The sequence below is a fragment of the Leopardus geoffroyi genome, chromosome C2, assembly GCF_018350155.1.
Source record: "Leopardus geoffroyi isolate Oge1 chromosome C2, O.geoffroyi_Oge1_pat1.0, whole genome shotgun sequence".
NCBI lineage: Eukaryota > Metazoa > Chordata > Mammalia > Carnivora > Felidae > Leopardus > Leopardus geoffroyi.
The window spans coordinates 1,119,103-1,145,734 of NC_059333.1; the positions used below are offsets into that span (position 1 = coordinate 1,119,103).

The following is a 26,632-nucleotide window of genomic DNA, read 5'->3' on the forward strand; positions in this document are numbered from 1 at the left end:
ATAACCCTAAGTAGAAAGAGAGACACAGGTACAGGTACGAGAAAGCAAACAATATGAAGTAGGCTGGAGAATGGTGACTAGGTCAGAACTCTGGATGTAGTTATTAGCACATGGAACTGCCAGAAGCACAAATTGGAATTATGGGGGGGGGGGGGGGGGGGGGGAGGGGGGGACTATCTTGCCAAAGAAAAATGAACCCAGAATAAAGTTGATGACTGTGAAAACATCCCAGGTCTCCCCCAAACTTTCACAAACAGAAAGCAAGCTATGGAATATGTGTTAACTCCCAACCCCCAAGTTATACATTCTCCAAGGCCCCGAGCAGATGTGTCCATGGAAGACAAAGGACAAGGACAAGCCTCCCAGAGGCAGGGCAAGGAGTCCTGAGGACAACAGCCAGAAGTTCTTCCTGTCACACTCTAAGAGACATGAATAGATCAGACACAGGCCACACTGGGACCAGGATGGATCACAACAAAGATCTTGCCAATATCACATCAGAGCACAGACAAAGCATGAAGCTTGTCTAAGCCATAAAACACCAGACATGGCTCCCTCCTGCCTAATGTGAGTGACAGCAGCTTCTTTACCAATCACAGCATTAGCCTTGTCCTAGCCCAACTTCCCTACAGACAAGATTCCTTGAGATGCTCATAAAATGGTCCCACTTACTGACAGCACTCCTTTTCTTGGACCTTCCCCCAAATGACCCAACCAAAGCCCAAATGCTGTAACAGGTTCCTTCTAGCAATCTCTCACCTCGATGCCCATGGTTTCCCATGGTGTATGGTCCCAACCTACTCCATCATAGGTGCCAGGTGAGTTCCTGGTGGCCTTTGATTAGCAGTCACTGACAGAGACTTTCATAATACCTGCCCACGGGGTGTCACTTTGCTCTGGACTAAGGACTGATGTTTATCTTCCATTTCCTCCCTTTCAAAACGGAAGGTTGCTTTTAACCGCCCTTGTCAGCTCCACTACTGTACAGTGTAAGCAGCATATAACCTGTGGGTAGTTCAGTCACCAAACCATGAGTCACATCTAGATTTGATTGATTATCTCCTTGGGGGAGTGTATTACAGTTAGAAAAGAAGGACGCGGATGGGTATTTCTGGGCCAAGGAGAAGACTAGGACAAAAATGACTGACCGCCAAACAGACATGCAGCTGCCAATCAGGGACTTTACTGCCAATGTTACACTTGCATTTAGGTGGGGCCGTGTGACTAGATCTCCCCAGTGGAATGTATGCAGTTATGATACGTGTCATGTCCAGGCCAACAAGGATAAGAAGTATGTGTGCTTCCTCCAAGCTGTACTCCCCATCTGCCAGCTGGACAAAAGGAAGTTCGGGCCCTAGAGGATGCCATCAACCTAGCAGATGGCAGGGCCAGAGAGAGCTACAAGGAGCCAGACCCAAATCATCACTGATGAGGAACATCCACAGTGGACTGTTACTTGAAAGAGAAGTAAATTTTCTGTGTGAAGTCCCAGCATTTGGGAGATACTGAAATTACCCCAAATAATCCAGAAATTGGAGACTAGAGGCACAGAGTAAAAGCATGATTGGACTCTGAGAAACCAGCCCTCAACTTGTGTTGGAACCACAAATGTGTAAACCCTAATGGTGAGAAGTCCTAAAAAGCAAACCAGCCCTCCCAAGAACCACAGCCTCGATCAGCTCAGCTAGTTGGCCTTAGGCCTACAATGGAATTAAGATGGCTCCTTTAAGACTGAAGAACCTTAGAGATAACAAGCTAAAACCTCTCCAAAAATGATACAATCATCATAAGTCTCAAATTATTCCCTCAAAATAATTCTGCAAATACAATGTCTAGCACACACAAATAAGTAAGACACCATGAGCAAGAAATAGAAATCACAAGGAAAGAAAACAACAGAAAACAAAACACCAGATCCACAAAGACATGAGAAGTTAGAATCACCTAATATAGACTATCAAAAAAACTACACTTGAAATAACACAAAAACAGACAACCCCTTTTAAATGGGCAAAAGACCTGAATAGACATTTCTCTAAAGATATACCAATGGACAATAAGTACATACAAAGGTGCTCAACATTACTAATCATAAGGGAAATGCCAATCCAAACCATAATGAAATATCACTTCATACCCATTAGTATCAAAGAAACGGAAAATAAGTGCTGCCAGGGATGTAGAGAAACTGGGTTCCTTATATTTATTGTTGGTGGGGGTGTAAAATGGTGCAGCTACCATGGACAACAGTATGGTGGTTCCTCAAAACATTTAACATAGAATTACCATATGATCCAGCAATTCCACTTCTGAGTATAACCCAAAAGATTTAAAACCAGGTTTTGAAGACATATCTCTATACCCTTTTTTTATAGCAGCATTACTCAAAATGGCTAAAACATGGAAGCAACCCCAGTGTCCACTGACAGATGAGTGAATAAGCAAGTGGTCTACACATAAACAGAATATTATTCAGCCTTAAAAAAAGAAATTCTAACATACACTGCAAATGTATGAACCTTGATGACTTTATGCTAAGTGAAATAAGTCAGTCACAAAAAAGACATATATTTTATGATTCTACTTACGCGAGGTACTCAGTTAAAACCATACAGACAGAAAGGAAAATGGTGGGTGCCAAGGGCTGGGGGAGTCAGTGTTTAATAGGTATAAAATTTCAGTTTAGGGGCACCTGGGTAGCTCAGTCAGTTAAGCATGTGACTTCAGCTCAGGTCATGATCTCATGGTTCAAGCCCCGTGTTGGGTTCTGTGCTGACAGCTCAGAACCTGGAGCCTGCTTTGGATTCTGTGTCTCCCTCTGTCTCTCTCTCTGCCCTTCCCCCGCTTACGCTCTGTCTCTCTCTCTCTCTCAAAAAATAAATGAGCATTAAAAAAATTTTTAATTTTAGTTTACAAGCTGAAAAAAGCTACAGAGATAGATGGTGGTGATGGTTGTACAACACTGTAAAAGTATACAATACTACTAAACTGTACAATTAAAAATGGTCAAGATGTTAAATGTTATGTTATATGTATTTTACTACAATCAAAAATTGGAAAAAACAAACAAGCAAAAAATCCTACACTTACTATGGCCAAAAACATAAACGAGAGATTAGAAGCTTAGATGATTAGAAGCTTTAGAAGATTAGAAAAAATAACATAGTTTTAAATTTATTAACAAAATAATCTAGAACTAAAAAGAAAAAAAAATTCTGAATGGGTTTTTAAGCAGATCAGGTGCTGCTGAAGAGAGAACCGGTGAACTGGAAACCAGATCAGAAGAAAATACTCAAACTAAAGCATGGAGAGACCAAAATCTGGGAAACACAAAACAAAGGGCATGAGAATATATGGTGAGAAATTTAATACACATTTAACTACATTCCTAGCAGGAAAGAAAAGATGAGGCAGAAGCAATTATGAGGATAATGACAGTGAATCTTCAGACTTCTGAAAGACCTCATGCCACAAATACAAGAAGCCAACATAATGTAGGTAGGGATACATGGAACTCACTGAAACTATAGAAACCTAAGAACAATGAGAAGAGAAAAGCAATAGGAAATGCACAGATTACCTCCAGAAGCGCAACAGTTCCAAGGAGTGATGACATCTGAATAGTAAAAAAAGCCAGACACAAAGGAAAGAAAATTCCAACACGCTGAAAGAAAATAATGCCAACATGAAATTTAATATACAGGGGAGAGTCTTTTAAGAATAAAGGTAAGGGGCACCTGTGGCTCAGTCAGTTAAGCAGCCAACTTTGGCTCAGGTTATGATCTCAGAGTTTGTGGGTTTGAGCCCTGCGTCAGGCTCTGTGCTGATGGCTCAGAGCCTGGAGCCTGCTTTGGATTCTGTGTCTGCCTCTCTCTCTGCTCCTCCCCGACTCATGCTCTGTCTCTCTCTCTCTCTCTCTCTCTCTCAAAAATAAACATACATTAAAAAAAAAGAAGAAGAAGAAAGGTGAGAAGGTGATGTCAGGGAAAATAACAAAGTAATGACCTCTAAAAATCCCCTCTTCCATAAAAGCAGTGAAAAAAATAGCAAAAATTGTCAGATTCAACTTTGTCAGAAATCTGGGATACCAAAGGCTTACAGCAATCTGGGGAGTATTTGTTAAAGGAAAACAATCTAGTCTCCCTAAGAACAGCATATTTGTGGTGTGTAAGCTTTCCCTATTCTCATTTTCCCCCAATGCCACCTCGGTTCTATAGTTGTCTTAAAAACCAACAGCTTGCAATCATAGTGGAAACCAGCAGGCTGGCAGTCACAGAAAGGGACGGGACAGAACAAGACTGGAACTCCCTCAAAGCCCTATTTCCAGAGAACTGCCATTATTTGGCAGTGGCATTTCCACTTGCCAAGACGCCTTTATTTGACGTGTATCAGAGTATGTCCAACGTGAAAAGCATTTTCCTCAAAGCTGTATGTCAAAACAGTTAGAATCAATTGTTTGACTGTGTAACTACCTGAATAGTAGACAACAGTTGGGGTAAAGAATACATTAACCCAAAGCTTAAAAGGAAAAGCTGGGAAATGAGATGTCTATAAGGGATTTGAAGAACTCCAATACGTTCCTGGAAATCTAAAAGATCACGTGGATATGCAGAGTTGAGCACATACCCAAGGTTGTGTGAATGCCCAGGAAAGACCTGAGACGGCTTTGAGCACTCACACTGGGCTGACTTTGAGGCTCTGCACAAGCAAGAAGCGAAGACTCAGAGCCATAAACTGCCTGATTAAATGTTGAAGCACACTCCAATATACACTCAGAGCTTCTCAGGAAAGTGTAGGAGACTTACTGATTCCTGGCATTTAAGGAAATCTGTGTCCAATCATTAGCTGCTCACAAATGAGTGGAAATATATGTCACAGAATACAGACTTCGCAGTTCAAAAAAGTCACTAAACCAACAAAAACTACTACAACAAGCAGAAGTACCAAAAATCCCAGGGGAGAAAGAAAATCAAATTTTGAGAGTTGCTATATGTATTACATAAAATGTGTAGGTTTTGACAAATCATTATGAGACCGATGGGGGGGGCAATATTGCCCATACACAGGAGAAAAAAAGCAATCAATAGAAACTGCCCCTGATAAGCTCTAAAGAGACTTAAAAGAGAAAGACTATACATAACCTATTTTAAATATGTCCAAAGAATTAAAGGAAACCATGTCTAAAAGATAAAAGGAAAGTATGACAAGAGTGTCTCACCAAATAGAGAGACTACTGATAAAGAGAAGTTGTAAGAAGGAACCAAATAAAAATTCTGGAGCTAAAAAGTACAGTAACTGAAATGACAAACTCATTGGAAAGATTCAACAGCATATTTGACAGGCAAGAACAAACTGGAGAACTAGAAGATAGGTCAACTGAAATTTTCCAGTCCAAGGAACAGAAAGTAAAAAGTAGGAAGCAAAATGAATAGAGCAAGAATTGGGCCCATCCTCTCTCCCCTGCTATACAACTCCATTGTGTAAACTGCATAAAGTCTTCCTTACAAAAAACAGAAAAGAACAGCCTCAGCGACCTGTGGGATACCCTGAAGCGTACCAACATATGTGTAATGAAAGTTTCAGAAAGAGAGAAGAGAAAGAAAGGAGTACAACAAATACTTAAAGGGATAATAGCTAAAAACTTACTAGATTTGGTAAAAAAAAAAAAAAAAAAAAAAAAATTACACATCCAAGAAGCTCAATGAACTCTAAGGACAGACTCCAAGACACCCATACTGATACCCACACCGATACCCATGCCGAGACACATCATAATCAGCCTAATGGAACGTAAAGACAATTAAAGAATCTTGAAAGCAGCCAGAGAAGCAGCTCATCATTTAAAAGGGATCCTCGATAAAAGTAGCAGATGATTTCTCATCAGAAACCGTGGCGACTAGAAGGTTGTGGGATGACATATTCAAAATTATAAAAGACAAAGACTGTCACGCAAGAACTCTACATCCAGCAAAATTACCCTTCAAAAGCAAAAGAGAAATTAAGCCATCCTCAGACATAAAAACTGACAGAGTAAGTTTCTAGAAAACCTGTCCTACAAGAAACACTAAATGGACTCAAAGCTCAAATGAAAGGAAGCTAGACAGTACCTCAAATCTGGGTGAAGAAATAAAGAGCACCAGTAAAGGTAAATACAGAAGTAAAAAGAAAAGACAGAATAAATGTAATATTTCTGTTTTTTCTCCTATCTGAAACACAAGATAATTACACAAGGCAATAACTAGAAATCTGTGTTGATGTGCACAGAAGGTATAAAGAGGTACTTTGTATGACAATACAGCACAAAGTGGGAAAGGAATGGACACATACAGAAGCAAAGTTTTTATGTGCCATTGATATTAAATTGGTATAAATACAAACTGAATCATTACAAGTTGCTAACAGTAAGAAACTTCAGGTAACCTCAAAGAAAATAACTAACAAAAAATAGCAAAATTAATGACAAAGAAATTAAAAGAACACACTAAAAATATATATATTTAATTACAAAAGAAGGTAGTGATGAAGGACAGAAAACAAGAGACATGACACACAGGAAAAAAAAAGCAAAATGGCAGGAATAAATCCCACGTTATCAGAATTGCATTAAATATAAGTGGATGGAATAAAAACTCCATTTTAAAGGCAGAAATTATGTCGATGGATTTTTTTTTTAAGTTTTTGTTTGAATTCCAGTTAGTTAACATACACTATAGTGTTAGTTTCAGGTGTACAATGTAGTGCTTCAACACTTTGGCACATCAGCCGGTGCTCATTATGACAAGTGCACTCCTTAATCCCCCTCACCTATTTCATCTACCCCCACCCCGGTGATCATCAGTTTGTTCTCTATAATTAGGAGTCTGTCTCTTGGTTTGTCTCTCTCTCTTTTTTGTCCCTTTCCTAGTTTGTTTTGTTTCTTAAATTCCACATATGAGTGAAATCATATGGTATTTGTCTTTCTCTGACTTATTTTGCTTAGCATAACACTCTCTAACTCTATTCATGTTGTTGCAAATGGGAAGATTTCATTCTTTTTGATGGCTGAGTAATATTCCATCATATATACGTTTTGTATATATATGAAATATGTATATATATACATATATGTATAAATATATGTGTATACACACACACATATATATATATACCACATCTTCTCGTCTTCTTTTACCATCAGTCGATGGACACCTGGGCTCTTCCCACAGTTTGCCTATTATAGATAATGCTGCTTAAAAAACAACAAACAAACAAAAAGTGATCCATTTATATATATGCAGTATACAAGAGACTCTTTTTAAAAAAATTTTTTTTATGTTTATTTATTTTTGAGAGAGAAAGACAGATCGTGAATTGGGGAGAGGTAGAGAGAGAGGGAGACAGAATCTGAAGCAGGCTCCAGGCTCCAAGACATCAGCCCAGAGCCCAACTTGGTGCTGGAACTCACGAACCAAGAGATCATGGCCTGAGCAGAAGTCAGACACCCACTGACTGAGCCACCCATGCGCCCCACAAGAGACACTCTTAAATTCAAAGACACAAATAGGTTAAAAATGGAATGATGAAAAAATATATACCATGTAAACAATAACCAAAAGAGAGCTGGAGTGGCTATACTAACATGAGGCAAAATGGTCTTTAAGACAAAAATTATTACAGAGACAAAGGACATTTTTTTTTAAATTTTTTAATGTTTATTTATTTTTGAAAGAGAAAGACAGAGTGCAAGCAGGGGAGGGGTAGAGAGAGAGGGAGACACAGAATCCAAAGCAGGCTCCAGGCTCTGAGCTGTCAGCACAGAGCCTGACATGGGGCCTGAACCCACGAGCAGTGAGATCATGACCTGAGCCCAAGTCAGACATTTAACCGACTGATTCAACCAGAAATGGAAAGTCTGAAAAGACACTGAGTTAGTAATTGGAAACTTCCCATAAGCAAAAGTCCTGGACCAGATGGTTTCACTAGTGAATTCTACCAAATATTTAAGAAGGATTAACCCCAACCTCTCACAGACTCTTCCAAAAATAGAAAAGAACACTTCTCAATTCACTCTATGAGGCCAGTAATACCCTAATATCAAAACCAAAGACATCATGAGAAAAAAATGCATAGACAAATGTGGCTTAAGAATACAGCTGTCGGAGTGCTTGGGTGGTTCAGTTGGTTAAGTAGCCAACTTCGGCTCAGGTCATGATCTTACAGTTAGTGGGCTCTGTGCTGACAGCTCAGAACCTGGAGCCTGCTTCGGATTCTGTCTCTCCCTCTCTCTCTGCCCCTTCCCAGCTTGTACTCTGTCCCTCTCTCTCTCTATCAAAAATAAAAGTTAAAAAAAAATTTTTTTTAAATAAGAATACAACTGTCTTCTTTGGAAAAATGTCTATTCATGTTTTCTGCCCATTTTTTAATTGGAGTATTTGATTTTGGGGGTGTTGAGTTTTGTAAGTTATTCATATATTTTAGATACTAACCCTTTATTGGACAAGTCATTTGCAAATATCTTCTCCTATTACATAGCTTGCTATTTAATTTTGTTGACGGGTCTCCTTTGCTGTGCAGAAGCTTTTTACTTTGATGAAGTCCCAATAGTTCATTTTGCTTTTGTTTCCCTTGCCTCGGGAGACATATCTAGAAAGAAGTTGCTAAAGCCGATGTCAAAGAAGTTACTGCCTGTGTTCTCTTCTAGGGTTTCTGTGGTTTCAGGTCTCATATTTAGGTCTTTGACTCATTCTTATTAAATGGATGGTGTATGGTGTAAGAAATTAGTCCAGTTTCATTCTTTTGCATATTGCTGTCTAGTTTTCCTAATACCATTTGTTGAAGAGACCATCTCTTTCCCATTGGATATTCTTTCCTACTTTGTCAAAGATTAATTGACCATACAGTTGTGGGTTCATTTCTGGGTTTTCTATTCTGTTTCACTGATCTATGTACATGTCTATTTTTGTGCCAACACCATACTGTTTTGAATAATACAGCTTTGTAATATAACTTGAAGTCCAGAATTGTGATGCCTCCAGCTTTGCTTTTCTTTTTCAAGACTGCTTTGGCGATTTAGAGTCTTCTGTGGTTCCATACACATTTTAGCATTGTTTGTTCTAGCTCTAGTGAAAAATGCTATTGGTATTTTGATAGGGATTGCATTGGATGTGTAGATTGCTCTGGGTAAAGAAGACATCCAGATGGCCAACAGACACAGAAGAGATGTTAAACAACACTTAACATCAGGGAACTGCAATCAAAACTACGATGAGATATTGCCTCACACCTGTCAGGTTGTCAGAAATCAACAATACAAGACACAATCGGTGTTGACAAGGATGTGGAGAAAGGGGAACCTTCTTGCACTGTTGGTGGGAATTCAAACTGGTACAACCATTGTGGAAAACAATTTGGAGGTTCCTCAAAAAGTTAAAAATAGAACCACCCTACAATCCAGCAATTACACTACCAGGTTTTGACCCAAAGAATATAAAAATACTAATTCAAAGGGATACATGAACCCCAATATTTATAGCAGCATTATCTATAATACCCAAATTATGGAACCAGCCCAAGTGTCCATAAACTGAGGAATGGATAAAGAAGACATGGTATGTGTACACACACATGCGCACACGTGCACACGCACACACACACACACACACACACACACACGTGCGCACACTGGAATATTACTCAGTCATCAAAAAGAATGAAATCTTGCCATCTGCAACAACATGAATGGAGCTAGATAGTATTATGCTAAGTGAAATAAATAAGTCCGAGAAAGACAAATATCATATTATTTCACTCAGGTGGAACTTAAGAAACAAAACAAATGAGCAAAGGGACAAAAAGAGAGAGGGGAAAACCAAGAAATAGACTCTTAACTACAGAGAACAATGTGATAGTTATCAGAAGGGAGGTGGGTGGGGGAATGGGTAAAATAGGAGATGAATATTAAGAAGTGTACTTGTCATGATAAGCATCAGGTGATGTATGGAAATCAGCACATTGTACACCTTAAACTAATATTACATTATACTGTATGCTAACTCACTGGAATTTAAATAAAAACTGTTAAAAAAAGAATACAAATGCAAAAATTCTCAACAAAATACTAAGAAACTGAATCCAGCAATATATAAAATGAATTATCCCCAGGGCGTCTGGATGGCTCAGTCAGTTAAGCGTCTGACTCTTGATTTTGGCTCAGGTCATGATCTCACAGTTTGTGAGTTTGAACCCCACCTTGGGCTCTGCGCTGACAGTGCCGAGCCTGCTCCAGATTCTCAGTCTCCTTTCCTCTTTGCCCCTTCCCCGCTTGCACACACTCTCCCTCTTTCTCAAAAATAAATAAACATTTTAAAAAAAGAATGAAAATGGATTATCCACCATGACCAACTGGAATTTAACCAAGAAATGCAAGGTTGGTTCAACATAAAAATATCAATCGATATAATGAATGACATTAATAAAATGAAGAACGAAAAACACATGATCATCTCAATAGAAGCAGAACAAGCATCTGACAACACCAGCACCCTTTCACGTTTCTGATAACACCACTCAATAAAATAAAAATAGAAAGGAATCTCCTCAAACTAATAAAGGGCATCTACAAACACCTACAGCTAAAAACATACTTAATGGTCAAAGACTGAAAGCTTTCCCCCTAAAATCAGGGACAAGAGTAGTATGTCCACCCTTGCCAGAACAATTCAACATTGTACAAGAGGTTATAACCAAGGCAATTATACAAGAAACAGAAATAAAGGCAGAAAGGAAGAAGTAAAAGTATCTATATATGCAGACTACATAATTTCACATAAAGAAACTCCTCAGGAATCCACTAAAAAACCTTTATGGCTAATAAAATCCATACTCATAGACTGCAAGACTTATATTGTTAAGATGGCAATATTGCCGAACTGATCTACACATTCAGCACGATCCCCATCAAAATTCCACCTGCCTTTCATGCAAAAACTGATGAGTTAATCCTAAAACTCATATAGAAAAGCAAGAGACCAGGAATAGCCAAAACAACAGAAGAACAAATTTGGAGGACTCACTTCCCAATTTCAAAACTTATACTTCAAAAATAAAGAGACAATCCAATAAAAAAAAAAAGGCCAAAGGATTTAAATAGGCATTTCTCCAAAGAAGACTTGCACATAGCCAATAAGCACACAAAAAGGAGAACAACAGCATCCGTTATTAAAGAAATGTTAATCAACACCACAATGAGATACCCCTTCACACCCGCTAGAATGGCTATAATCAAAAAACTGGAAAATGACAAGTGTTGGTGAAGGTGTGAAGAAATTGGAACCCTCATACATTATGGGTGAGAATTAAAAAGGTGCAAGATCTTTGGAAAACAGTTTGGCAGTTACTCAAAAAGTTAAACATACAGTTACTATATGACCCAGCAATTCCACTCCTAAGTATGTGCACAAAGGAACTGAAAATATGTATGTATACAAAAACTTGTACACTGACTGTTCATAGCACATTATTGATAATAGCAAAAAAGTAGAAACAACCCAAATGTCTATCTAATGGTGAGTGGAAAAATAAAATGTGATATGCCCATACAACGTGATACTATTCAGCCATAAAAATGAATGAAGTACTGATACATGATAGAATATGGATGAACCCTATAAATATTATACTAGGGGTGGCTCAGTCAGTTGAGCAACCAATTCTATTTCAGCCTTGGGTCATGATCCCAGGGCTGTGGAATCAAGTTCCGCCTTGGGCTCCGTGCTGAGCATGGAGCCCACTTAAGACTCTATCCCTCTTTCTCTCTCTCTTAGCACCTGGATGGCCCAGTCAGTTGAGCATCAGACTCTTGATTTCGGCTCAGTTCATGATCTCATGGTCATAAGATCAAGCCCTGAGTCAGGCTCCACACTGGGCGGAGCCCACTTAAGATATTCATTCATTCATTCATTCATTCATTCATTATCTCTCTCTCTCTCCCTCCCTCTCTCAAAAAAGAAAAAAAAAAAGATTCCGCCTCTCTCTCTCTTTCCCTCAGTCCTTCTCCCCAGCTCGTGCTCTCTCTAAAATTAAAAAAAGTATGTATTATACTACGTGAAAGAAGCCAGATAAGAAAGGCCACATATTTATGATTCCATTCATATGAAATGTCCCTAATAGGCAAATCCTTAGAGACAGACAGTAGATTAATGGATGGCAGAATGGGGAGTTACTGTTAACAGTTATAAGTCTTCTTTTTAAGGTGACAAAAATGTTCTGGAATTATGTAGTGATGATGGTTGCATAACCTCGTAAATATAGCCCCAATGAATCAGAAACTTTAAAAGGGTGAATTTTGTGGCATGTAAATTATATTCCCCCCTCAAAATTTAATTATATTTAAAGAATTTTTAAAACAAAAGTAAAATCAAAATACTTTTAGAAAGGGGCGCCTGGGTGGCGTAGTCGGTTAAGCGTCCGACTTCAGCCAGGTCACGATCTCGCGGTCCGTGAGTTCGAGCCCCGCGTCAGGCTCTGGGCTGATGGCTCAGAGCCTGGAGCCTGTTTCCGATTCTGTGTCTCCCTCTCTCTCTGACCCTCCCCCGTTCATGTTCTGTCTCTCTCTGTCCCAAAAATAAATAAACGTTGAAAAAAAAAATTAAAAAAAAATATATTAAAAAAAAAAATACTTTTAGAAAGAAAAAAAGAGGGAGCGTTCTACTACCAGCTGATCTGCAGTAAAGGAATTTCTAAAGAAGCCTCTTCAGGCAGAAGGGAAACAACCCCAGAATGAAGATCAGAAATGTCAGAGAGCAACAAAAAGCAAAAAAAAGTGGATGAAGATGTGAATAAATATAAATGAAGACGGACTGTACATTAAATAACAACACTGTTAATATTAATATTTCATTGAGCTTAAATAGAGCACATGGATTAAAAAACACAATAATAAGCACTTATAAGTCTGGAAAGGGTGAATGGAGTTCAAGTGCCTAAGACACTATGATCTCTGCATGGTCCACGAGGCAGGTATAACTGCATCATCTGGCTAAGTTAATAGCCTGTTAATCTAATTTACACGGTAACCACGAAAAGAAAGAAAAGTAAAATGTAACCTCCAACACACTGAAGAGAGTAGAAAAGTAGAATGATTTTTAAAAATCCTAATACTGTTCTCAAATAATGTAAGAAAAGAAAGAAAAGTAAACACAGAAAATGTGGGACAAGAGAAATATACCATAAGAGTATGGACTTAAATTCAAATAGATTAGTAATTACATTCAATATAAATGAGTTGAATGTTCCACTTAGAAGATAAAAATTATCAGACTGGATGAAAAACAATCTGATTGTTTGATTATTTTGCAAGGTACATGCCTAAAGTTTAAGAATACAGCAAGGCTGAAATTAAAACGATTAAAAAAAAGGTATCATGCAAATATGAGCCTAAAGAAACCTGTTATGGCTATTTTCGCATTGCATATGATACCATAAAGGCAAAGATTCATTACTAGAGATAAAAAGAACCACTCATAATAATTAAAGTCTCAGTTCCTCAGGATGACATAACAATTTTATATTTGCACGCCCCTAACAACACGGTCTCAAAGTATATAAATAAAAATTGGCAGAACTTCAAGGAGAGATAAGACAAATCCATAATCATAATGAAATTGGGTAATTATCTTAGTAATGGATATAACCACCAGACCAAAAAAAAACACAAAAACAGTAAGAAAACAGAAGATGTGAGTAGTATGCTTACAAGTTAGCTGAATGGAATGTATAGAACATTTCACCTAATTCTTTTCAAGCACACAGAAATGTGTGAGAAAACTTACAGTCCATATCTGGGCCATAAGGTACATCAGCAAATTTCTCAGAATTAAAATCATAAAGAGCAAGACTTGGGGCAATGCAATTATGCTGGAGAAGGGTAAGAAAATACGCATATGTTTGGAAAATTTTAAATATGCTTCTAAATGACTTATAAATCTAAAATATCATAACAGAAATTAGAAAATATAACTGCCTTACTCTGCTTGGGCTCCTATAACAAAATACCACAGAGCGAGTGGCTTAAACAATGGACTTTTATTTCTCACAGTTTTGGGCGCCGGCATGGGAGGGTTCTGGTCAGGGGCTCTTCCCGCCTTGCAGAGACCTGTCTCCCTGCTGTATCCTCACGTGGCGAGGAGAGAGAGAAAGAGGGCAAGTTCTCTGGTCTCTCCTCATAAGGTACTTATTCCATCATAAGGTCATCACACTCATGACCTCATCTAAACCTAATCACTTCCCTAAAGCTCCACCTCCAAGTACCATCTTTGGGGGTTAGAGCTTCAACATGAATTTGAGAGGGGCACAATTCCATGTACAGTATATAGTAAACAATACGAAAAATACCCCAAATCGAATTCTGTATGATGCAGCTAAAGCATTACTTATCAGGAAATGTACCACCTTAAGTACACATATTAGAATAAAGCTGCAAATTAATAAATCAAGTATTCACCTCAAAGTAGAGAGAAAACAGCTACAGAAAAGGAAAATCATGGACCAATTTCACTCAGAGACATGGATGCAAAAATCCCACGCAAAACATTAGTCACTGAAATCTAATCAATAGAAATAAGCTAGTATGGGGCGCCTGTGGTTCAGTCAGTTAAGCACCCAGCTCTTGATTTGGGACTCTCTTCCTCTCTCTCTGCCCCTCCCTCACTTGCTCTCTCTCTCTCTCTCAAAATAAATGAACATTATGAGGAAGTTATGTTTATACAGTAGTCATCTGTAGGTGACAGAATTAGTTTTATTTTGCTTTTGATACTAACATTTACTTTAGAAATTTTCTAAATAAACACTCACTTAATGAATCAGGAAAAATGTATTTGTAAAATATTTTCAAATTAATAATTTTCTGATCTCCCATAGTTATGAAGTCAACTAGCTCATGAATGGCAAGAAGAAAAGAGCAAAAGCTAGATCAGAAAAGCCACTTCTGAGCCATCACAAGGCTACAAGACCTTATGTGTCTCAGTGTTGTTATTTGGTTAGAACAAAGAAAGGGTGGATAGGAGTAGAAATGGATTTACAAAGATAGGGATGTGATAATAGCAATTCGTAGGCTTTTTGCCCAGGCATTAAGGGAGCGATCTCATACACAAATGTGCCTATAAATAGAATCCATACTGCACTTTAATGAATAATTTAAAAGCACTTTGCAAACAGGGTTAAGAAAACAGGAACCTAAATGCTCAAAAATCAATAGTTCTGTCCTATCCCAACCTGGTGAGTTACAGAAACAGAGGTTTGAGCTTTATGGTATTTTATAGAAACACTGGAAGCTGGATAGTTAAGTATCAAAAGATTTTAAAACATCTATAAGCTCTGACCTAATAATTCTGCCTTTAGAAACTTATCTTTCATAAATTATCAGTGATACAATGATTTTTGTATAGGTTACTGATCATTGATCAAAGCATTATTTACCATGGTAAAAGTTTAAAGCAGCATAAATGTTCAGATATAGGGAAGTGGCTCAATCAATTGGGACACCCACTGGAATAGTATGCAGTCATTTAAAATCATATCTTAGAAGAATATGATTATGACACAAGGAAACTCTATGTAGTACAAAGAAAGAAAGCTGTTCATAAAACATTATGGAATGAATCTGAACTTAGGATATGTATATCATACCACATATAAAAGTAGAAAAACACATTGGCTGTTCTACTTTTTTTTTAATGTTTATTTTTTTATTTTGAGAGAGCACACCCGTGAACGTCCACACACACACCCACACGTGAGCGGAAGAGGGGCAGAGAGAGGGGGAGAGAGAGAACCCCAAGCAGGCTCCACGCTGTCAGCACAGAGCCAGAGAAGCAGGGTTCTCTCACAAACTGTGAGCCGAAACCAAAAGTCAGACTCTTAACTGACTGGGCCACACAGGCGTCCCATGCACTGCCTATTCCCGTGTGGTACGATTATGAATGTTTGTGTTGTCCTTTATACTTTCTGCTTGCTTCAATTTTTCTACACAAAACATTTGTATCACTTTTAAAAATAGGAAAAAGTTTTTTAAAAAAATAAAGAATGGATTATCTCAATTAGATTCAAATTATCCTTCATCAACCCAAATTCACTTCTAGTAAGGGTAGATGGGAGGTCAGTAAAAATCTGATACATCAGGTGCATAACAAACTCATAAACTTAGCAACTTAAGACCATTTACATTTGTTATCTCACAGTTTCTGTGAGTCAGGAGTCTGAGTAGGCTTAACTAGGTCCCCTGCTTAGGGTCTCACAAGGCTGTAATCATGGTATTGGCCAGGCCACGTTCTCATTAAAAGGCTCAAATGAGGAAGAATTCACTTCCAAGCTCACTTGGGTTCATGGTAAAGGTTGTTTCCTTGCTGTAGGACTTAGGGCCCCTGCTTCTTAGTGGCTATCCCTGAAGGCCACCCTCAGCTTCTAGAGGCCACCTAAAGTTCTTGCCATGTGGGCTGCTCCAACACAGCCACTTATTCAAGCCAGCAAAGAGAGTCTCTAAATGAGTTTCTAGCAAACTGAATTTTATATAATGTAACAATATCACAGAAGTGACATCCCATTACTTTTGCCATATTCTATTGATTAGAAGCAAATCCTACTTCAATGGGAAAAGATTATACAAAGGCATGAATCATGTGGATCATGGTAGGGCCACCTTCATACAACTGTCCACTATATCTGGCCTCCCAGGGCAGAGCCCAGGCAAAGGAAGGAAACATGTGCTTGGATATGAAGACTCTTCTGATCAAATGACTACCCACAGACAAATCTGAACCCTGCTTTCTCTACACAGAATGGTACTGTAAAAAGTGAAGGGAGAATTCACCACAAGTCAGAGTTAACACAGAATTTAAGCAGGGAGGTGGGAACTGTTCCAGCCTTGAAGGATAGTTAAGAATTACATTAGTGGAGGGGCGCCTGGGTGGCTCAGTCGGTTAAGCATCTGACTTCAGCTCAGGTCATGATCTCACAGTTCGTGAGTTCAAGCCCCATATGCGGCTCTGTGCTGACAGCTCAGAGCCTGGAGCCTGCTTCAGATTCTATGTCTCCCTCTCTGCACCTCCCCCACTCACACTCTGTGCGTCTCTCTCTCAAACAAACAAAAAAAACCAGAATTACATTAGTGGAAAGGGAGACTTTTCCTCTGTGATAAGGAGAAATAGGCAAGAATTCCCAAGATGGATTTTGGAGAGTAAATAGGATGGTTTGTTCACAGCAAATAAAAACCAACGTGTCTAGCTTCACATTCTAATCAGTCCCCTGATGACCAACACACTTGTAGACCTTGCACACTTGCAAACCTTCAAACAAGACCTAGAGAGGAAGACAGTTTTGAGTTTTGACTAGCTGTGCAGTAGTGACATCAATTAACCTCCCTAGTTTGGTAAATATTACTCATATTTACCAGTATCCAGTTGTCCTGGACTTCTGAGACAGGGAAAACTCTACTTCTGCTCCATTTGAAACTAAGTATGACCAGAATGACTCCTCCTGGCCAACAAAACATGAGAAGAATGGATCCGCAACCCTTCTAAAGCCATAACTGCTGGTGCCAAGTCTCCATGTTCTAAAAGGGTCCAGGATCCAGAATATTTAAGAATCAATTTTGCCAAATTTCCAAGGAACAAAAATCCCTCCCTTTCAGAAACTATTACAGAGATGATAAAGCATCACCTTGATACCAAACCTGAATAAAAGCAATACAAGAAAAGATTATTATTTGTCAATACTTATGAAAATACATGCCAAGATCCTAAATTGAATCCAATGATAATTTTTAATGTAGTATGTCATGACAAAGTACAATTTATCCCAAGAAATCAAGGATGGTCTAAAATTAAAAGATTAAAATATTTCATTTTAGTCACAATTTAAAGAAGAAAAAAATAAAACCATCAAGAAAAACATTTATTAACATTCAAAATCTATTAATGATTTTTAAAATCTTTTATCAAACTATTAGCAGAGGAGACCATCCTTAACCTAATAAAAGGAATCTACCAAAAAACAATAACAAACTTCGTATTTAAGGCTCTAAAAGTAATGCTTTTAAAATATAAAACAGTATTAGCATAGCCTTATCAAAATTTCTATACAGCTTTGCCTAGTGTCCAAACGATGGAAATAAGACAAAAAACAAATGAAAGATTTAACGGCTAGGAAGGAAGAAACGAAATTATCATTATTTACATGGAGAAATCAGAAACAGATCCATATAGTTGTAAAATTTTGTATGTTTCAAAGGAAGCACCGCAGATCACTGGGGTAAGGATGGTATAAATAGTATAATAAATAGTATAGTACAATTGGTTATACATTGGGAAAAGTTCTAAAACTATGTCTACCTTACACCTCACACAAAAATAAGTAAGGAGTTGGGGCGCCTGGGTGGCGCAGTCGGTTAAGCGTCCGACTTCAGCCAGGTCACGATCTCGCGCTCCGTGAGTTCGAGCCCCGCGTCGGGCTCTGGGCTGATGGCTCAGAGCCTGGAGCCTGTTTCCGATTCTGTGTCTCCCTCTCTCTCTGCCCCTCTCCCGTTCATGCTCTGTCTCTCTCTGTCCCAAAAATAAATAAACGTTGAAAAAAAAAAACATTTAAAAAAAAAAAAATAAGTAAGGAGTAGAATACAAAAAGCAAATGTTCAAGCCTTTTTTTTTTTTTTTAAAGATGAGGATATCTTATGACTTGGGGTAACAAAGAATTTCTTAAATAAGACTTAATAACCACAAACCATAAGGGAAAGATTGATAAATTTGACATAAAAATTAAACATCTTTTCATCAAAACAGCATTTTTAAAAGGATTAAAAAAAAAAAAAAACAGGGCACAAATAGAAACCAGAATATCTAAAGGACTTCTAAAAAGCTTTAAAAAGGACAACCCAGGTAACAAATGGACAAATATATTAATACAATTTACAGAAGAAACCCAGGTGGCTAATAAATGGATATAAAAATCTTCAAACTTACCAATAATCAAGAAAATGCAAACTAAAACAGTGAGTTCATACCTAGTTGACAAAAATTAGGACATCTGAAGATACAAAGGATTAGAGAGGATGTGAAGAAACAAACCTTTGTTTGGAAAACACTTGGATGACTGCTCTGAGGCTGGAATTGGACCCATCCTACAGGACCCCACAATCCCACTTATAGATGTAGACCTGGTCCACTCTCTCCTGAGTGCCCAGCACAAAGGAAATGGGCCAGTGGGAGATGGCAATAAGCAAGAGTGGAGACTGGACAGACGACTAGGAGAATGACTTCAGGTGAGACTTAGGCCAGGTAAGAGTACCATATGCCAATCTTGCCAGGAGATGAAACGAGGGATCAGAACCATGCTTACCTGGGGCAACCTCCTCCCAACAGCAGCTGAACTGTTTTGTGTTCTGCAGCCTATCTGACCATGTTATTTCCTCTTTAAACTTCACCAGCTAAAACTTTCTAGAGCAGTCCCAACTTGTATCAGTTTCCTAAGGCCACTCTAACAAATGTCCACAAATGTAGTGGCTTAACACAACAGAAATTAAGTACCTTACAGTTCTGGGGGTCAGAAGTGAGACACAAGGTCTCACTGGGCTGGACCCAAAGTGTCGGCAGGGCTGTGTTCCTTTCAAGAGGCTCTGGGGGAGAATCCATTTTCTCACCTTTTCTCACTTCTAGAGCCTGCCCACATGCCTTAGCTTATGACCCCTTCTATCTTCAAAGGCAGTAATGATGGGTAGTCTTCCTCATTTCACAGCACTCTGACACTAGCTCTTCTTCCATACTTAAGGACCCTTGTGGTTACTCTGCCCCCCTCCCCCACCAGGGTAATCCAGAATAATCTCCTTATTTTAAAATGAGCTGATTAGCAACCTTCATTCCATCTGCTACCTTAAATTCTCTTTGCCACATAACATAGCATATTCATAGGTTCTGGGGATTAGGATGTGGGAGGCCATTATTCTGCCTCCCACACAACCTCCCCTCAGCTCGCCCCCACACCTCTGAGTCCCAACACTTCCACAATGCCTTTCACACCTTCAACCACCACACATCCTATTCTCCAGTTACACCAACCTTCGTGTCCTTTTGTAATGAATTTATACCCATCGGTGCCCAAACAATTACAACTCACCCTCCAGGTCTCAGACCAAGGCTACCTCCTCTCTGAAGCCTTCCCTGATTCTCAGCCTAAATTAATTACCCCTCTTCAACACACCAACCCAACTTTTTATGTATCCCAATTGCAGTACTGAGTGTGGCCCCCTGTAACCATCAGTTTGCATGTCCTTTCCTCAATCCAAAGTGGAGTCCTTCAATGATAAATACTCTGTATCATTCCCCCGTGGATTTCCAGATCACAGCAGGGGCCTTGGCAAAGAGTGGGCACTCAGACACTATTTCTGAAGCTTGGAGGAGGCAGAAAGAAGCCCTGGGTTTCCCTCAACAAAACAGGCGACTCTTTCACGGGGTGACCTGAGTTAAGCATTCAGTTGATGGGGCCAAAGAACTAGTTCAGATACTCATAACAAAACACCTCAACAGCTGTGCATAGTTTGATGCACAATTTACTATCATATGGAAGAATCTCTGTACCCGTTATTTTTTACTGCCAACCTATGGGGCAATTCTAAAGGAACAGAAAATTAACCTCAAGAGAATAAAGAATTTACCTAAGTTTATCTAAAATGGTTTACAAAGATGTCCTCAAAATTACAGAAGAGAGAGGAGATGCTGCTCCAACACGGCAAGAATGCCTGGTTCCTGCCCAACAGGCCCACCACGTACACAGAGGGCCTGAGCCCCGCTCTGGGAAGGCTGGAAAGTACCACATGAGTGTGAGGGATGCTACAATTGACCTTGTTTAGAGAAAAACAAACTGCCTCTCGTACAAATATGTGTACATATTATAGTAAAGGGACACTTTTTAAGAGGGTGGCTGTTAAGGAAACAGGCTCTCACTTAATTTCAATGGTTTATTACCTGATGTCCATACTCCAGCAAGAAAATTCCCACCTGGTGAGAAGGAGACTAAGTAAGGGAAAGGTAATGTTGAGTCAGCACAATTATCCATTTGAAAAAAAGAGACAAAAACATGGTTTGAGTTTCTAAAAGATATGCTTGCATTCAGGCTCAACAGAACTCCCCTGTTCAGCTTTTCCTCAATTGTGTAAATTTCGAAAATGATTTTTAAACATATTCCAAAAAACCCTCTCACGCTGGAAATTTAAGACGAAGAAAGAAAGAGGACACGTGTTCAGCACCATGGACAGTGGGCACACCAACGGGCCGTAGGGGACCTCGCCACTGGGGCTGAGAGCTCAGAGATCTCAGGGCTGCCCAAAACCTACGGCATTCATTCATCAGTGTTTAAGTTGAGAGTGATTCCAATACATTAGCTGGCATTTTTCTTTGTTTTGGCCCAAAGGACCAACCTTTACCAAAGGGATGTACAATTCCCATCTACCAAGATTTGCTTCAGTGATGACTTTACAATAAAGCCCTGAGGTTTCTGTGAAAATAGGAATGACTTTGCCACTGACACAGAGCGACCAATCCAGGAACTGGCTACAGGTCCAGGAATGAAGTTGCTCAAACTGAAACCCAACGTCCAGTTTTGAACGGCTGAACTGTTTCAAGGACCTCACCGGATTTCGCAAATATAAACACAGCATGCGCTCAGCCTCACTCCAACAACAGGAAAAAAGACCGCTTCCTTTTAAACACCTAGAAAAATGAAGCCAGGTGCTGAAACTGTCTCATAATTACCCAAAAAAAGTATAACCATAAATCTGGATATTTTCTCTTTTTTTAATGTTTATTTATTCTTGAGAAAGAACACAAGCAGGGAGAGGGGCAGAGAGAGAGGGAGACACCGAATCCAGACATCGGGAGGCCGAGCTGCTCTCGCGCGTGAAGGGGCTGGGAATCAGCTCCGCTCGTGGGGACGCACCTCCACCACTTCCTTTGACTCCAACATGCAATCCGGGCTCCAGACACAGACCAGGGGCAACCCTCCGCCCCAGAAAGCGAGTTACAGTTTGGAAGGGCGCGCGACGGCCGTGCCACAGGGGGAGCCGGAACTGCAGGGTCTGGGCCCCGTCTAGCGCCCAGAGGGTCTGCTCAGGGCCCCGCTGCCCTGACATGCCTTCTGCGGGTCACGCGCCGCGACTCCCGTCGACGAGAGCGCCGCCCGCCCGCGCGCAGAGCCCAAGGCGCCCCCAAGTCCACGTCGCCCGGAGAGAAGGGCGGCAGGAGAGGTACCCCAGCCTGCGCGACTCTGACCCGACTTCTGGTTGACTTTCCGATTTGCTACGCGAGCGACACGCTTCTCAACAGGAAGGAAAAGCGGAAAAACAAACACTCGAGTAAACGACGCTTCCAGGCGCCGCAAGGTGCGGACTATACACCCGTTCTGACGCACCCCAAGTAAGAGGAGAAAACACAGGGACCCCACAGAGCCTGCCCGCGCCCCGCGCCTCCCCGACTCGGGGGCACCGAGGCGCGCCGGGGGGCCGCCGCGGGCAGCCCGGGTCCCGCTCCCAGGAGTGGGGCGCCGCCTACGCCCGCCGGCGCGCGCTCCCACCGCGGCTCCCGCAAGCCGCCCGCGTCCCGCCCGCCGCGAGCGCCCCGAGGTCTCCGCCCCGGTCCGCCCCGGTCCCGAGCCACCAAACTCCGGCACGAAATCGCGGCAGGTGCGCGCCCGCAAGCGGGGCCGTTAACTCTGATCTTGAAGGCGCAGCTCCGGTAACTTCGGGATTCGGGGCAGCGGGGCGGGGGTCCGCGCCTCCCGGAAGCCGCTGCAGACCTCCCTCCGTCCAGCCGCCGTCCCGCCCCGCTACCCCGGGAGCTCCCGGCGCCGGGCCGGGGGCGCGGAGACCCCGCGGCGGGGGGGGTGGAGGGGGAGGGCGGCCGGGCGCGGGCTGAGGCGCGGACCCCCGCCCCCGACTCCGCCCCGCGCCGCCCGCCCCGCCCCGCGCCGCCCCCGCAGCCCGCCAAGTTGGTGGGGCCCGGGAGGGTCTCAGGCCCCTCGGCCTCCCCGAGACGTACGCCCCCAGCCCCGGGCCCCGTGGGCAAAGTTAGCGCCCGCGGGAGGTCGCCTCCCCCTCCCCGGCCGCGGCCGGGACCCTCGCTCGGCCCCCGGGTGCGACCTCCCCCCACCCCGTCCCGGCTCCCGCACTCCCGCCCCTGTCCTCGACCCCCGACCGCGATCCCCGGCCCCGACCCCGGCCCGACCCCTGGACCCTGGCCAGGACCCCCGGCCCCAGCTCCGCCCGCGACCGCTCACCTGTCCGCGGAGGAGGGCGTGCCCGCCGGCTGGCCGGCCGGAGCCCGGGGTGGGGCCGAGGGTTGGTGACGACCGGGCGATCCGGGCGGCGGCGGAGCCTGAGGCGACCGAGTCTGAGGCGACTGAGGCGGCGGTAGCCGCTCCTTGCGCTCCAGCCGAGGCGCTGCGCGCGGCGCGGGCCCGCCCCTTCTGCGCTGCTGACCAATCCCGCGCCGCCCGCCGCTGCTGGCCCCGCCCCGTCCAAGTGCTGGGCCTCGCGAAAGCGGGCGCGGCGGGCCAATCGAAAGGAGGAACGGTAAGGGATGAAGCCTATCGGAGCCCGGGAAAGCTCTCTGGAAAGAAACCAATTAGCGTCGCGGGGCGAAGGGGAGGTGGTGAGGCGGGACCTATGGAGATGGAGGCGTGACGGAAATTGGGGCGGGGTCTTGGGCAAGCGAGTCACTGGCGGTGGGCGGGTCCATAAACCTGTCATTGAGCAAGGGCGGAGCCAGACTTGAGGCGGGTCCCAAGGAGGGGCGGGACCATAAATAAAGGGGGCGGGGTCCCAGGAGAAAGGGTTATGGGCTGGGGGCGGGGGCAGAGACGCGACCACAAGTGGGCGGTCCCAAAACTGGGGCGAGGCCACAAAAGGGGCAGAACAAGAGGCGAGCTACTCGCCGAGGTGGGCGTAGGGAGGCCTCCCGGGTTGACAGAGGCTGGGCAGGGCCACAATAGGGAGGAGAGGAGACGGGTCACTGGCTCGGGGCGTGGCCTGGGGCGGTTCCTGGGCGTGGCAGAGGCAAGCCCTTGGGGAGGCCGGAGCCGTAGATGGGTGGGTGGGGAAAGGCAGGTCCCTGGCGTGTCGAGGGCGTGGCGTAGGCTGGGACATTGAAAAAGGGAGGCGGGCCACAAGTGGGCGGGGAAGGGCGAGCCTCTAGAGGGAAAGAGGTCAGGGGGTTGGCTTGGACGCGTCCCAGGGCTATGGGTAGGGCTGGCGGTTGGAGGGAGGGTGGGTAACTAGCCGTGGGCGTGGCTTGTGGCGGGGCGGGTAGGCCACAGGTGGAGCGGGGACGGGTCACTAGCCTGGGGGTGTCCTGGTTGGTCTTGGGCGTAGGATGGGCCGAGTGGACCTGGCTGGACTTGGACCCTCCCTGGGCTGGCGCCCTTCCCCCTCCTCTCCCCGCGGGGCTTGGAAGGGCTTGACCTGCCGGGAGAGCAAAGCCGACAGTCTCCCGTCCTGTCTCAGGACCTCGCCCCTCTCGAGTCCCGGCCCTGGGCAAGCCTTGGGCAAGCCTGCCCAGCACCTGTCTCGGCTCCTCACCAGGTTCGCCTTCTTTCCTGCCCACTGAGGAATCCATGTGCCAGTCTGCGGGTCCGAATACCCAGGTGACCAAGACTGTCTGAAGAGCTACAACGTCTCACGTGTTTTTGTTTTATTACCCTTTCTCCAGACTTCCTGGGCTTCGTTCATTGTGCTTTGTTCGTATTAGGGTCATTTTCGTGAAGCTGACCCTTCTGTCTCATCTGTGCATTTGGGGCCTATCCTTAGCAAGATTATTTCTTCCAGTGCAGCATCACACAGCACGAGCGGTCACAGGCACCGCAGTGACCTCCGATGGCCCAGGAGTGACCCCAGGTAGGCCTACAGGGGTCCTGGGACTTCCTACCCCGCACCCTTCCCCACACGAAAGCAACTCAGCCTTGCTTGGCCTTCTTAGGCCCCTGAGGACCCAGAGGGGTCCACCGGCTGTCAGGACAGGGGTTGTGAGATGGACCTGGGGATAAAGCTGTGACACTTGGTGGCCCTATTGGTCCCTTTGCCCCTAGAGTGGGGCAGGAGACATTTCCCAGGCTTCTCCCCTGTGAACCCTACTCCTTTGTGGGCCACTGGAAGCCCACCCACACAAAGGTCACAGTTATGACCACTTCTTTTTGTGGGAACATTGGAAATGACCCGGAGCCTCACCACAGTGCATGAAGGGCCCCTTGGGCATTCAGAGACTGGCCAGGTTGGGTGACAGAAGTCAGTGCAGGCATGGGGGGGGGGGGTCAGGAAGAGCTGGGTCTCATTTGTCTTCTTATGTCACTTGTGTGTTCAAAGGCAACCTCTAAAAAAAGGGCGCCAGGCTACCGGGTGAGAAGGGACTGTGGGTGGGGTTCACACAGAAGGGCGGCAGCACTGGGGGAAGCCGAAATACAAACAACACCTGGGTTGTGAGTCCTTCCAAAGAAGGGGGTCACAGAGGCAGGGGACACGGGCGCCCACGCAGCAGTGTAGCAGCAACTGTCACTTGGCGCGGAGAGACGTGCTTAACCGTGTGCTCTGGGGGTAGGAAGGAGGATGTGGAGGCAGGGGAGGGGGGGGCCTGGCTGGGTGGTCTCGCAGCCGGAACGATGGAGGGAGGTGCTGGGAAGTGAACGGGAAGGAGCAGCGGCAGAGCGCCCTGCAGGACGTGGACGTGTCGTGTCCTGACTGCGTGGCTCTGTCACCCTCCCCTTGACTCTGTGGGCAGAGGGGGCAGAAGGACCCTGGGGTCCCCGCTCCCGAGGCCAGAGTGTGGGGTGCAGGCGCAGCACAACACCTTCAGTCCACCCCCAGATTACAGGCTGCCAGCCTCCCACTTCCCCGTCCCCGCCAGGGGCCCTCGTCCCCTCAGCTGCCTTCATTGCCTCCTGAAAGACACAGTTAGTCATTAGGAAATTAATGATAGTGTTTTCGGGACAGCATGTTGGACCCTAACAACTTTCAATTATTTCCAGTTCCTGCCAGCCCTGGGAGGAAAAAAGCAGCTCGTCTCATGCCCCCGCCCTTGACACACGAGACAATCCACGTCTGCTGGCATATTATCATACGTTAGCAGATCTCTGAGAGCCAAACTGCAGACCACAGCAGCTGGGCCGGGGCCTGGAGCGGGCCTGGGATCCTCCCCCTGGATGGGACCAGCCTGCCTCGAATTCCCCACACACTGTGTTCCAGGCACTTCCCCCTTCATTAGCACTGTGTGTGCCATTCACCACCCTCTCCATCGCTGTCACCGCGGTCCTTCCCGTGAGAAGTGCACCCAGGGGCCTGCATTTATAAATAAGTCCATGGTGTTTGTTGGAGGATGACGGGAGCAGAGAGAGCAGCCTTGGAATTATCATCCGCTTGGAATGATGTCAGATCAAGCCCTGGGAAGCCTTATACTGCCCAGCCTTCCTGACTGTCTCACACACACACACACACACACACACACACACCCCAGAGAGTAGGGGCTGGTGGCCATGTTATCTCCGGCTGGAGCGTGGGGTCGGGGCAGGGAGGCTTCTTGTCTCCACAGTAGATGGCTAAAAGGGCCGGGGAACTGGTTGCATGCAGAAAGCA

The 26,632-nt window shown here is 43.7% G+C and overlaps 1 protein-coding gene and 1 long non-coding RNA gene across 21 annotated transcripts in view; one reads left to right on the top strand and one right to left on the bottom strand.

The window, feature by feature from the left end:
* The window catches only part of PCBP3 (poly(rC) binding protein 3), a 273,075-nt gene extending 249,689 nt beyond the window's left edge, over window positions 1–23,386 (bottom strand). For 4 of the 19 annotated variants that reach the window (XM_045501105.1, XM_045501104.1, XM_045501096.1 and 1 more), the window contains exon 1: window positions 23,290–23,368. The gene's annotated coding sequence lies outside the window, so the exon portion shown is untranslated. Of the gene's footprint in view, window positions 1–23,289 lie in introns of all 19 variants that reach the window. The other 15 variants (XM_045501100.1, XM_045501102.1, XM_045501089.1 and 12 more) reach the window with 9 other exon arrangements.
* Window positions 23,387–23,480: 94 nt separating this feature from the next.
* On the top strand, window positions 23,481–26,384 carry LOC123610454. Of its 2 annotated transcripts, XR_006718132.1 has the most exons (3): window positions 23,481–23,584; window positions 24,593–24,904; window positions 26,029–26,384. It is a non-coding gene; the product is annotated as an uncharacterized LOC123610454 (long non-coding RNA). The 2 variants fall into 2 exon arrangements; XR_006718131.1 differs by lacking the exon at window positions 23,481–23,584 and having other exon boundaries at window positions 24,364–24,904.
* The last annotated feature ends 248 nt before the right edge of the window (window positions 26,385–26,632 follow it).